The sequence below is a fragment of the Saccoglossus kowalevskii genome, chromosome 4 (assembly GCF_978046115.1).
Source record: "Saccoglossus kowalevskii chromosome 4, keSacKowa6.1, whole genome shotgun sequence".
Classification (NCBI taxonomy): domain Eukaryota; kingdom Metazoa; phylum Hemichordata; class Enteropneusta; family Harrimaniidae; genus Saccoglossus; species Saccoglossus kowalevskii.
The window spans coordinates 29,024,162-29,037,072 of NC_140644.1; the positions used below are offsets into that span (position 1 = coordinate 29,024,162).

Sequence of the window (12,911 nt, forward strand, 5' to 3'; positions counted from 1 at the left end):
GTTAGATTTATACGTCAGCTGTGATGCCATTTATCCATTTTAATTGAGTCGGGTTAAGCAGGTGTTTAACTCAAATTCGACGTATTTGCAATTTTGTGACCATATAAATGGCGATCGATGTCATTTAAATTAGATGAAACTAAATGCTGGAGATTGGATCGCGAATGGAATTTGCGATTTGGAAATGTTTCGATTCAATTATTCTCCAATTCGTGGATTCAAAACATACTTATTCCCCAGGTGAGGCTCGAACTCACAACCTCCGCATTACTCAGTAACAGAGCAGTACTGCCATATAAGTACGGCGCGCTAACCGATTGTGCCACTGGGGAAGATGAATCAAACAATTTAGTGCACTTTCCATAGTATAACCGCATTTTGTTCAATACAACTTGCGTCAGAAATCTCGTGGAATTTTAATATTAGTTCTCTTTATTTAAATTTTACGGTTTATATATAATTGTACGAATATAAGTTAAAAGTAAAACATATACAGAACAAATGCACTCATACGTAGCTGATATTTAGCAGCACGGTTTATTATTAAAACTTTCTTGAAACTGGTGGGTAATACAAAATGACTCGAATTGAAGATATCTGACTACTTGCATTGAAAGATTGGCCAGGAATGTCACGCGCACTGTCTTGTGTGACATTACTAACAATACGTCCAACACGTTTAATCCTTTTATTATCCAATACATCACAGTGGCCGGCTTTTCGTTTCGACTGACAACGTAGTATTTTGGCAATACTAAAGTCACTAAACTGTTTTCCGTTTACATGTCCTTCTTGTGTTCTCTCGCTATGTGTAATCGAGGAAACGTAATTTGGCGTCTGTTTCTTGCATGGCTCCACCGACGACGGCGTGCTTTCAGGTTTATATCGGGTAATATAATCCTCGTTCGCTTGGCTGTTAGTTGTTATAAACTCGTGGTTATTGGATTTCTTATATCCTCGACGACGGCGGCGGAAGTCGCTTTCAGCAAACATTTCTTTCCAACCCTCTGCTAGTCTCCAGAAATGACCGTGAGTCAGGTCATGTATACTACGAGGACTCTTGATGAAGCAATTGTTCAAAGAGAGGTTATGACGGATTGAATTCTTCCAGCCAGGGCTCGTCCCACGATAATACGGAAAAGTTGTCTCTATATAGCGGTAGATATCTTTCAATGTAGCCCTCTGTTTCGCGTATGACCTTATAGCCAAGACGATAAGTGCTACGAAGCTATACGGCGGTCGGTCTATGCATGACAATGTACTGTGAGAGTTGAAAATACTGGTATACGGTGGATTGGCATACATATGCTGCGTGCGTGAGTATACATCTGCAGCATACATTAAGTTACCTCTTGGAGTGTGCATCGTCATCTCGAATGATTTATTTTTCGTGAATTTAAGGATGGTTTGAATCAACAAGGTAGACCATAAGTCACCTTGAAATCTGCATATTATTCAAAATAACCCAATCAGAGAGCAGGAAAACAAATGCCATTAACCCCTAATTAAAATACAGCACTTAATGGCGATAATCGAACAAATTCACCTATTGTGTTATCCGTAATATCATGTGCTTAGCACTTTCATAAATATCTCACCTGTTACATAATCTATATGAAGTGTATTGGGTTATTGTTTTATAGAATGGATAAATGAAATGTAATGTACGTAAAAATTATTGAATATCATTCTTGAAATGAACATAGATCATCCGTATTTTCAATTTGCCAATCAGTAAACGATCACAAGATAGCGCCCAAATAAACCGTCTGCTAAACAGCGCCCTCAAAATCGTAAAACTATATAACCGTCTTGAGCAAGTCAATGACATTTATTCTTCTGCCTAAATAGTGCATTACCACTTGACGATTTTAGCAGACTTGGTAAACACTGGGTAATTAAAGTATAAAAAAACAGCACTTCATAGGATTGCATGCAATTATAGTTAGATATATACGTCAGCTGTGATGCCATTTATCCATTTTAATTGAGTCGGGTTAAGCAGGTCTTTTAACTCAAATTCGACGTATTTTGCGACCATATAAATGGCGATCGATGTCATTTACATTAGATGAAACTAAATGCTGGAGATTGGATCGCGAATGGAATTTGCGATCATAAGTGTTTAAATTCAATTATTCTCCAATTCGTGGATTCAAAACATACTCATTCCCCAGGTGAGGCTCGAACTCACAACCTCCGCATTACTCAGTAACAGAGCAGTACTGCCATATAAGTACGGCGCGCTAACCGATTGTGCCACTGGGGAAGATGAAACAAACAATAGAGTGCTCTTTCAATAGAATAACCGCATTTTGTTCAATGCAACTTGCGTCAGAAATCTCGTGGAATTTTAATATTAGTTCTCTTTATTCAAATTTGACGCTTCATATATAATTGTACGAATATAAGTTAAAAGTAATACATATACAGAACAAATACACTCATACGTGGCTGATATTTAGCAGCACTGTTTATTATTAAAACTTTCTTGAAACTGTGGATAATACAAAATGACTCGAATTGAAGATATCTGACTACTTGCATTGAAAGATTGGCCAGGAATGTCACGCGCAGTGTCTTTTGTGACATTACTAACAATACGTCCAACACGTTTAATCCTTTATTGTCCGATACATCACAGTGGCCGGCTTTTCGTTTCGACTGACAACGTAGTATTTTGGCAATACTAAAGTCACTAAACTGTTTTCCGTTTACATGTCCTTCTTGTGTTCTCTCGCTATGTGTAATCGAGGAAACGTAATTTGGCGTCTGTTTCTTGCATGACTCCACCGACGACGGCGTGCTTTCAGGTTTATATCGCGCAATATAATCCTCGTTCGCGTGGCTGTTAGTTGTTATAAACTCGTGGTTATTGGATTTCTTATATCCTCGACGACGGCGGCGGAAGTCGCTTTCAGCAAACATTTCTTTCCAACCCTCTGCTAGTCTCCAGAAATGACCGTGAGTCAGGTCATGTATACTACGAGGACTCTTGATGAAGCAATTGTTCAAAGAGAGGTTATGACGGATTGAATTCTTCCAGCCAGGGCTCGTCACACGATAATACGGAAAAGTTGTCTCTATATAGCGGTAGATATCTTTCAATGTAGCCCTCTGTTTCGCGTATGACCTTATAGCCAAGACGATAAGTGCTACGAAGCTATACGGCGGTCGGTCTATGCATGACAATGTACTGTGAGAGTTGAAAATACTGGTATACGGTGGATTGGCATACATATGCTGCGTGCGTGAGTAAATATCTGCAGCATACATTAAGTTACCTCTTGGAGTGTGCATCGTCATCTCGAATGATGTATTTCTTGTGAATTTAAGAATGGTTTGAATCAACAAGGTAGACCATAAGTCACCTTGAAATCTGCATATTATTCAAAATAACCCAATCAGAGAGCAGGGAAACAAATGCCATTAACCCCTAATTAAAATACGGCACTTAATGGCGATAATCGAACAAATTCACCTATTGTGTTATCCGTAATATCATGTGCTTTGCACTTTCATAAATATCTCACCTGTTACATAATCTATATAAAGTGTATTGGGTTATTGTTTTATAGAATGGATAAATGAAATGTAATGTACGTGAAAATTATTGAATATCATTCTTGAAATGAACATAGATCATCCGTATTTTCAATTTGCCAATCAGTAAACGATCACAAGATAGCGCCCAAACAAACAGTCTGCTAAACAGCGCCCTCAAAATCGTAAAACTATATAACCGTCTTGAGCAAGTCAATGACATTTATTCTTCTGCCTAAATAGTGCATTACCACTTGACGATTTTAGCAGGCTTGGTAAACACTGGGTAAATAAAGTAAAAAAAAAACAGCACTTCATAGGATTGCATGCAATTATAGTTAGATATATACGTCAGCTGTGATGCAATTTATCCATTTTAATTGAGTCGGGTTAAGCAGGTCTTTTAACTCAAATTCGACGTATTTTGCGACCATATAAATGGCGATCGATGTCATTTAAATTAGATGAAACTAAATGCTGGAGATTGGATCGCGAATGGAATTTGCGATTTGGAAATGTTTCGATTCAATTATTCTCCAATTCATGGATTCAAAACATACTCATTCCCCAGATGAGGCTCGAACTCACAACCTCCGCATTACTCAGTAACAGAGCAGTACTGCCATATAAGTACGGCGCGCTAACCGATTGTGCCACTGGGGAAGATGAAACAAACAATTGAGTGCTCTTTCAATAGAATAACCGCATTTTGTTCAATACAACTTGCGTCAGAAATCTCGTGGAATTTTAATATTAGTTCTCTTTATTTAAATTTGACGCTTCATATATAATTGTACGAATATAAGTTAAAAGTAATACATATACAGAACAAATACACTCATACGTGGCTGATATTTAGCAGCACTGTTTATTATTAAAACTTTCTTGAAACTGGTGGGTAACACAATATGACTCGAATTGAAGATATCTGACTACTTGCATTGAAAGATTGACCAGGAATGTCACGCGCAGTGTCTTTTGTGACATTACTAACAATACGTCCAACACGTTTAATCCTTTTATTGTCCGATACATCACAGTGGCCCGCTTTTCGTTTCGACTGACAACGTAGTATTTTGGCAATACTAAAGTCACTAAACTGTTTTCCGTTTACATGTCCTTCTTGTGTTCTCTCACTATGTGTAATCGAGGAAACGTAATTTGGCGTCTGTTTCTTGCATGACTCCACCGACGACGGCGTGCTTTCAGGTTTATATCGCGCAATATAATCCTCGTTCGCGTGGCTGTTACTTGTTATAAACTCGTGGTTATTGGATTTCTTATATCCTCGACGACGGCGGCGGAAGTCGCTTTCAGCAAACATTTCTTTCCAACCCTCTGCTAGTCTCCAGAAATGACCGTGAGTCAGGTCATGTATACTACGAGGACTCTTGATGAAGCAATTGTTCAAAGAGAGGTTATGACGGATTGAATTCTTCCAGCCAGGGATCGTCACACGATAATACGGAAAAGTTGTCTCTATATAGCGGTAGATATCTTTCAATGTAGCCCTCTGTTTCGCGTATGACCTTATAGCCAAGACGATAAGTGCTACGAAGCTATACGGCGGTCGGTCTATGCATGACAATGTACTGTGAGAGTTGAAAATACTGGTATACGGTGGATTGGCATACATATGCTGCGTGCGTGAGTATACATCTGCAGCATACATTAAGTTACCTCTTGGAGTGTGCATCGTCATCTCGAATGATGTATTTTTTGTGAATTTAAGAATGGTTTGAATCAACAAGGTAGACCATAAGTCACCTTGAAATCTGCATATTATTCAAAATAACCCAATCAGAGAGCAGGAAAACAAATGGCATTAACCCCTAATTAAAATACAGCACTTAATGGTGATAATGGAACAAATTTACCTATTGTGTTATCCGTAATATCATGTGCTTCGCACTTTCATAAATATCTCACCTGTTACATAATCTATATAAAGTGTATTGCGTTATTGTTTTATAGCATGGATGAATGAAATGTAATGTACGTGAAAATTATTGAATATCATTCTTGAAATGAACATAGATCATCCGTAATTTCAATTTGCCAATCAGTAAACGATCACAAGATGGCGCTCCAACAAACAGTCTGCTTAACAGCGCCCTCAAAATAGTAGAATTATGTAACCGTCTTAAGCAAGTCAATGACATCTATTCTTCTACCTGAATAATGCATCACCTCTGGACGTTTTTAGCAGGCTTTGTAAACACTGGGTAAATAAATAAGTAAAAAACACCACTTCACAGGATTGCAAGCAATTATCGTTAGATTTATACGTCAGCTGTGATGCCATTTATCCATTTTAATTGAGTCGGGTTAAGCAGGTGTTTAACTCAAATTCGACGTATTTGCAATTTTGCGACCATATAAATGGCGATCGATGTCATTTAAATTAGATGAAACTAAATGCTGGAGATTGGATCGCGAATGGAATTTGCGATTTGGAAATGTTTCGATTCAATTATTCTCCAATTCGTGGATTCAAAACATACTTATTCCCCAGGTGAGGCTCGAACTCACAACCTCCGCATTACTCAGTAACAGAGCAGTACTGCCATATAAGTACGGCGCGCTAACCGATTGTGCCACTGGGGAAGATGAATCAAACAATTTAGTGCACTTTCAATAGTATAACCGCATTTTGTTCAATACAACTTGCGTCAGAAATCTCGTGGAATTTTAATATTAGTTCTCTTTATTTAAATTTGACGGTTCATATATAATTGTACGAATATAAGTTAAAAGTAATACATATACAGAACAAATCCACTCACACGTAGCTGATATTTAGCAGCACGGTGTATTATTAAAACTTTCTTGAAACTGGTGGATAATACAAAATGACTCGAATTGAAGATATCTGACTACTTGCATTGAAAGATTGGCCAGGAATGTCACGCGCAGTGTCTTTTTTGACATTACTAACAATACGTCCAACACGTTTAATCCTTTATTGTCCGATACATCACAGTGGCCGGCTTTTCGTTTCGACTGACAACGTAGTATTTTGGCAATACTAAAGTCACTAAACTGTTTTCCGTTTACATGTCTTTCTTGTGTTCTCTCGCTATGTGTAATCGAGGAAACGTAATTTGGCGTCTGTTTCTTGCATGGCTCCTTCGACGACGGCGTGCTTTCAGGTTTATATCGCGCAATATAATCCTCGTTCGCTTGGCTGTTAGTTGTTATAAACTCGTGGTTATTGGATTTCTTATATTCTCGACAACGGCGGCGGAAGTCGCTTTCAGCAAACATTTCTTTCCAACCCTCTGCTAGTCTCCAGAAATGACCGTGAGTCAGGTCATGTATACTACGAGGACTCTTGATGAAGCAATTGTTCAAAGAGAGGTTATGACGGATTGAATTCTTCCAGCCAGGGCTCGTCACACGATAATACGGAAAAGTTGTCTCTATATAGCGGTAGATATCTTTCAATGTAGCCCTCTGTTTCGCGTATGACCTTATAGCCAAGACGATAAGTGCTACGAAGCTATACGGCGGTCGGTCTATGTATGACAATGTACTGTGAGAGTTGAAAATACTGGTATACGGTGGATTGGCATACATATGCTGCGTGCGTGAGTATACATCTGCAGCATACATTAAGTTACCTCTTGGAGTGTGCATCGTCATCTCCAATGATGTATTTTTTGTGAATTTAAGAATGGTTTGAATCAACAAGGTAGACCATAAGTCACCTTGAAATCTGCATATTATTCAAAATAACCCAATCAGAGAGCAGGGAAACAAATGCCATTAACCCCTAATTAAAATACGGCACTTAATGGCGATAATCGAACAAATTCACCTATTGTGTTATCCGTAATATCATGTGCTTCGCACTTTCATAAATATCTCACCTGTTACATAATCTATATAAAGTGTATTGGGTTATTGTTTTATAGAATGGATAAATGAAATGTAATGTACGTTAAAATTATTGAATATCATTCTTGAAATGAACATAGATCATCCGTATTTTCAATTTGCCAATCAGTAAACGATCACAAGATAGCGCCCAAACAAACAGTCTGCTAAACAGCGCCCTCAAAATCGTAAAACTATATAACCGTCTTGAGCAAGTCAATGACATTTATTCTTCTGCCTAAATAGTGCATTACCACTTGACGATTTTAGCAGGCTTGGTAAACACTGGGTAAATAAAGTAAAAAAACAACAGCACTTCATAGGATTGCATGCAATTATAGTTAGATATATACGTCAGCTGTGATGCAATTTATCCATTTTAATTGAGTCGGGTTAAGCAGGTCTTTTAACTCAAATTCGACGTATTTTGCGACCATATAAATGGCGATCGATGTCATTTAAATTAGATGAAACTAAATGCTGGAGATTGGATCGCGAATGGAATTTGCGATTTGGAAATGTTTCGATTCAATTATTCTCCAATTCATGGATTCAAAACATACTCATTCCCCAGATGAGGCTCGAACTCACAACCTCCGCATTACTCAGTAACAGAGCAATACTGCCATATAAGTACTGCCATATAAGTACGGCGCGCTAACCGATTGTGCCACTGGGGAAGATGAAACAACTAATTGAGTGCACTTTCAATAGGATAACCGCATTTTGTTCAATACAACTTGCGTCAGAAATATCGTGGAATTTTAATATTAGTTCTCTTTATTTAAATTTGACGGTTCATATATAATTGTACGAATATAAGTTAAACGTAATACATATACAGAACAAATCCACTCACACGTAGCTGATATTTAGCAGCACGGTGTATTATTAAAACTTTCTTGAAACTGGTGGATAATACAAAATGACTCGAATTGAAGATATCTGACTACTTGCATTGAAAGATTGGCCAGGAATGTCACGCGCAGTGTCTTTTTTGACATTACTAACAATACGTCCAACACGTTTAATCCTTTATTGTCCGATACATCACAGTGGCCGGCTTTTCGTTTCGACTGACAACGTAGTATTTTGGCAATACTAAAGTCACTAAACTGTTTTCCGTTTACATGTCTTTCTTGTGTTCTCTCGCTATGTGTAATCGAGGAAACGTAATTTGGCGTCTGTTTCTTGCATGGCTCCACCGACGACGGCGTGCTTTCAGGTTTATATCGCGCAATATAATCCTCGTTCGCTTGGCTGTTAGTTGTTATAAACTCGTGGTTATTGGATTTCTTATATCCTCGACAACGGCGGCGGAAGTCGCTTTCAGCAAACATTTCTTTCTAACCCTCTGCTAGTCTCCAGAAATGACCGTGAGTCAGGTCATGTATACTACGAGGACTCTTGATGAAGCAATTGTTCAAAGAGAGGTTATGACGGATTGAATTCTTCCAGCCAGGGCTCGTCACACGATAATACGGAAAAGTTGTCTCTATATAGCGGTATATATCTTTCAATGTAGCCCTCTGTTTCGCGTATGACCTTATAGCCAAGACGATAAGTGCTACGAAGCTATACGGCGGTCGGTCTATGTATGACAATGTACTGTGAGAGTTGAAAATACTGGTATACGGTGGATTGGCATACATATGCTGCGTGCGTGAGTATACATCTGCAGCATACATTAAGTTACCTCTTGGAGTGTGCATCGTCATCTCGAATGATGTATTTTTTGTGAATTTAAGAATGGTTTGAATCAACAAGGTAGACCATAAGTCACCTTGAAATCTGCATATTATTCAAAATAACCCAATCAGAGGGCAGGAAAACAAATGCCATTAACCCCTAATTAAAATACAGCACTTAATGGCGATAATCGAACAAATTCACCTATTGTGTTATCCGTAATATCATGTGCTTAGCACTTTTATAAATATCTCACATGTAACATAATCTATATAAAGTGTATTGGGTTATTGTTTTATAGAATGGATAAATGAAATGTAATGTACGTGAAAATTATTGAATATCATTCTTGAAATGAACATAGATCATCCGTATTTTCAATTTGCCAATCAGTAAACGATCACAAGATAGCGCCCAAACAAACAGTCTGCTAAACAGCGCCCTCAAAATCGTAAAACTATATAACCGTCTTGAGCAAGTCAATGACATTTATTCTTCTGCCTAAATAGTGCATTACCACTTGACGATTTTAGCAGGCTTGGTAAACACTGGGTAATTAAAGTAAAAAAAAACAGCACTTCATAGGATTGCATGCAATTATAGTTAGATATATACGTCAGCTGTGATGCCATTTATCCATTTTAATTGAGTCGGGTTAAGCAGGTCTTTTAACTCAAATTCGACGTATTTTGCGACCATATAAATGGCGATCGATGTCATTTAAATTAGATGAAACTAAATGCTGGAGATTGGATCGCGAATGGAATTTGCGATCATAAGTGTTTAAATTCAATTATTCTCCAATTCGTGAATTCAAAACATACTCATTCCCCAGGTGAGGCTCGAACTCACAACCTCCGCATTACTCAGTAACAGAGCAGTACTGCCATATAAGTACGGCGCGCTAACCGATTGTGCCACTGGGGAAGATGAAACAAACAATTGAGTGCACTTTCAATAGAATAACCGCATTTTGTTCAATACAACTTGCGTCAGAAATCTCGTGGAATTTTAATATTAGTTCTCTTTATTTAAATTTGACGCTTCATATATAATTGTACGAATATAAGTTAAAAGTAATACATATACAGAACAAATACACTCATACGTGGCTGATATTTAGCAGCACTGTTTATTATTAAAACTTTCTTGAAACTGGTGGGTAACACAAAATGACTCGAATTGAAGATATCTGACTACTTGCATTGAAAGATTGACCAGGAATGTCACGCGCAGTGTCTTTTGTGACATTACTAACAATACGTCCAACACGTTTAATCCTTTTATTGTCCGATACATCACAGTGGCCCGCTTTTCGTTTCGACTGACAACGTAGTATTTTGGCAATACTAAAGTCACTAAACTGTTTTCCGTTTACATGTCCTTCTTGTGTTCTCTCGCTATGTGTAATCGAGGAAACGTAATTTGGCGTCTGTTTCTTGCATGACTCCACCGACGACGGCGTGCTTTCAGGTTTATATCGCGCAATATAATCCTCGTTCGCGTGGCTGTTACTTGTTATAAACTCGTGGTTATTGGATTTCTTATATCCTCGACGACGGCGGCGGAAGTCGCTTTCAGCAAACATTTCTTTCCAACCCTCTGCTAGTCTCCAGAAATGACCGTGAGTCAGGTCATGTATACTACGAGGACTCTTGATGAAGCAATTGTTCAAAGAGAGGTTATGACGGATTGAATTCTTCCAGCCAGGGCTCGTCACACGATAATACGGAAAAGTTGTCTCTATATAGCGGTATATATCTTTCAATGTAGCCCTCTGTTTCGCGTATGACCTTATAGCCAAGACGATAAGTGCTACGAAGCTATACGGCGGTCGGTCTATGCATGACAATGTACTGTGAGAGTTGAAAATACTGGTATACGGTGGATTGGCATACATATGCTGCGTGCGTGAGTAAATATCTGCAGCATACATTAAGTTACCTCTTGGAGTGTGCATCGTCATCTCGAATGATGTATTTCTTGTGAATTTAAGAATGGTTTGAATCAACAAGGTAGACCATAAGTCACCTTGAAATCTGCATATTATTCAAAATAACCCAATCAGAGAGCAGGAAAACAAATGCCATTAACCCCTAATTAAAATACGGCACTTAATGGCGATAATCGAACAAATTCAACTATTGTGTTATCCGTAATATCATGTGCTTCGCACTTTCATAAATATCTCACGTGTTACATAATCTATATAAAGTGTATTGGGTTATTGTTTTATAGAATGGATAAATGAAATGTAATGTACGTGAAAATTATTGAATATCATTCTTGAAATGAACATAGATCATCCTTTTTTCAATTTGCCAATCAGTAAACTATCACAAGATAGCGCCCAAACAAACAGTCTGCTAAACAGCGCCCTCAAAATCGTAAAACTATATAACCGTCTTGAGCAAGTCAATGACATTTATTCTTCTGCCTAAATAGTGCATTACCACTTGACGATTTTAGCAGGCTTGGTAAACACTGGGTAAATAAAGTAAAAAAAAACAGCACTTCATAGGATTGCATGCAATTATAGTTAGATATATACGTCAGCTGTGATGCAATTTATCCATTTTAATTGAGTCGGGTTAAGCAGGTCTTTTAACTCAAATTCGACGTATTTTGCGACCATAATGGCGATCGATGTCATTTAAATTAGATGAAACTAAATGCTGGAGATTGGATCGCGAATGGAATTTGCGATTTGGAAATGTTTCGATTCAATTATTCTCCAATTCGTGGATTCAAAACATACTCATTCCCCAGGTGAGGCTCGAACTCACAACCTCCGCATTACTCAGTAACAGAGCAGTACTGCCATATAAGTACGGCGCACTAACCGATTGTGCCACTGGGGAAGATGAAACAACTAATTGAGTGCACTTTCAATAGGATAACCGCATTTTGTTCAATACAACTTGCGTCAGAAATATCGTGGAATTTTAATATTAGTTCTCTTTATTTAAATTTGACGGTTCATATATAATTGTACGAATATAAGTTAAAAGCAATACATATACAGAACAAATCCACTCACACGTAGCTGATATTTAGCAGCACGGTGTATTATTAAAACTTTCTTGAAACTGGTGGATAATACAAAATGACTCGAATTGAAGATATCTGACTACTTGCATTGAAAGATTGGCCAGGAATGTCACGCGCAGTGTCTTTTTTGACATTACTAACAATACGTCCAACACGTTTAATCCTTTATTGTCCGATACATCACAGTGGCCGGCTTTTCGTTGCGACTGACAACGTAGTATTTTGGCAATACTAAAGTCACTAAACTGTTTTCCGTTTACATGTCTTTCTTGTGTTCTCTCGCTATGTGTAATCGAGGAAACGTAATTTGGCGTCTGTTTCTTGCATGGCTCCACCGACGACGGCGTGCTTTCAGATTTATATCGGGTAATATAATCCTCGTTCGCTTGGCTGTTAGTTGTTATAAACTCGTGGTTATTGGATTTCTTATATCCTCGACGACGGCGGCGGAAGTCGCTTTCAGCAAACATTTCTTTCCAACCCTCTGCTAGTCTCCAGAAATGACCGTGAGTCAGGTCATGTATACTACGAGGACTCTTGATGAAGCAATTGTTCAAAGAGAGGTTATGACGGATTGAATTCTTCCAGCCAGGGCTCGTCACACGATAATACGGAAAAGTTGTCTCTATATAGCGGTAGATATCTTTCAATGTAGCCCTCTGTTTCGCGTATGACCTTATAGCCAAGACGATAAGTGCTACGAAGCTATACGGCGGTCGGTCTATGCATGACAATGTACTGTGAGAGTT

At 38.2% G+C, this 12,911-nt stretch overlaps 7 non-coding genes across 7 annotated transcripts; all 7 read right to left on the reverse strand.

Annotated features, from left to right (window-relative positions):
- Positions 1–232: 232 nt before the first annotated feature.
- TRNAI-UAU (transfer RNA isoleucine (anticodon UAU)) lies at positions 233–332 on the reverse strand. Its single transcript has 2 exons — positions 295–332; positions 233–268 (listed from the first exon to the last, which is right to left on the reverse strand). It is a non-coding gene; the product is annotated as a tRNA-Ile (tRNA).
- Positions 333–2,169: 1,837 nt separating this feature from the next.
- Positions 2,170–2,269, reverse strand: TRNAI-UAU (transfer RNA isoleucine (anticodon UAU)). Its single transcript has 2 exons — positions 2,232–2,269; positions 2,170–2,205 (listed from the first exon to the last, which is right to left on the reverse strand). It is a non-coding gene; the product is annotated as a tRNA-Ile (tRNA).
- A 1,837-nt stretch (positions 2,270–4,106) lies between these two features.
- Positions 4,107–4,206, reverse strand: TRNAI-UAU (transfer RNA isoleucine (anticodon UAU)). The gene is made up of 2 exons: positions 4,169–4,206; positions 4,107–4,142 (listed from the first exon to the last, which is right to left on the reverse strand). It is a non-coding gene; the product is annotated as a tRNA-Ile (tRNA).
- A 1,844-nt stretch (positions 4,207–6,050) lies between these two features.
- On the reverse strand, positions 6,051–6,150 carry TRNAI-UAU (transfer RNA isoleucine (anticodon UAU)). The gene is made up of 2 exons: positions 6,113–6,150; positions 6,051–6,086 (listed from the first exon to the last, which is right to left on the reverse strand). It is a non-coding gene; the product is annotated as a tRNA-Ile (tRNA).
- Positions 6,151–7,988: 1,838 nt separating this feature from the next.
- Positions 7,989–8,102, reverse strand: TRNAI-UAU (transfer RNA isoleucine (anticodon UAU)). The gene is made up of 2 exons: positions 8,065–8,102; positions 7,989–8,024 (listed from the first exon to the last, which is right to left on the reverse strand). It is a non-coding gene; the product is annotated as a tRNA-Ile (tRNA).
- A 1,836-nt stretch (positions 8,103–9,938) lies between these two features.
- On the reverse strand, positions 9,939–10,038 carry TRNAI-UAU (transfer RNA isoleucine (anticodon UAU)). The gene is made up of 2 exons: positions 10,001–10,038; positions 9,939–9,974 (listed from the first exon to the last, which is right to left on the reverse strand). It is a non-coding gene; the product is annotated as a tRNA-Ile (tRNA).
- A 1,834-nt stretch (positions 10,039–11,872) lies between these two features.
- On the reverse strand, positions 11,873–11,972 carry TRNAI-UAU (transfer RNA isoleucine (anticodon UAU)). The gene is made up of 2 exons: positions 11,935–11,972; positions 11,873–11,908 (listed from the first exon to the last, which is right to left on the reverse strand). It is a non-coding gene; the product is annotated as a tRNA-Ile (tRNA).
- Between the last annotated feature and the right edge of the window lie 939 nt (positions 11,973–12,911).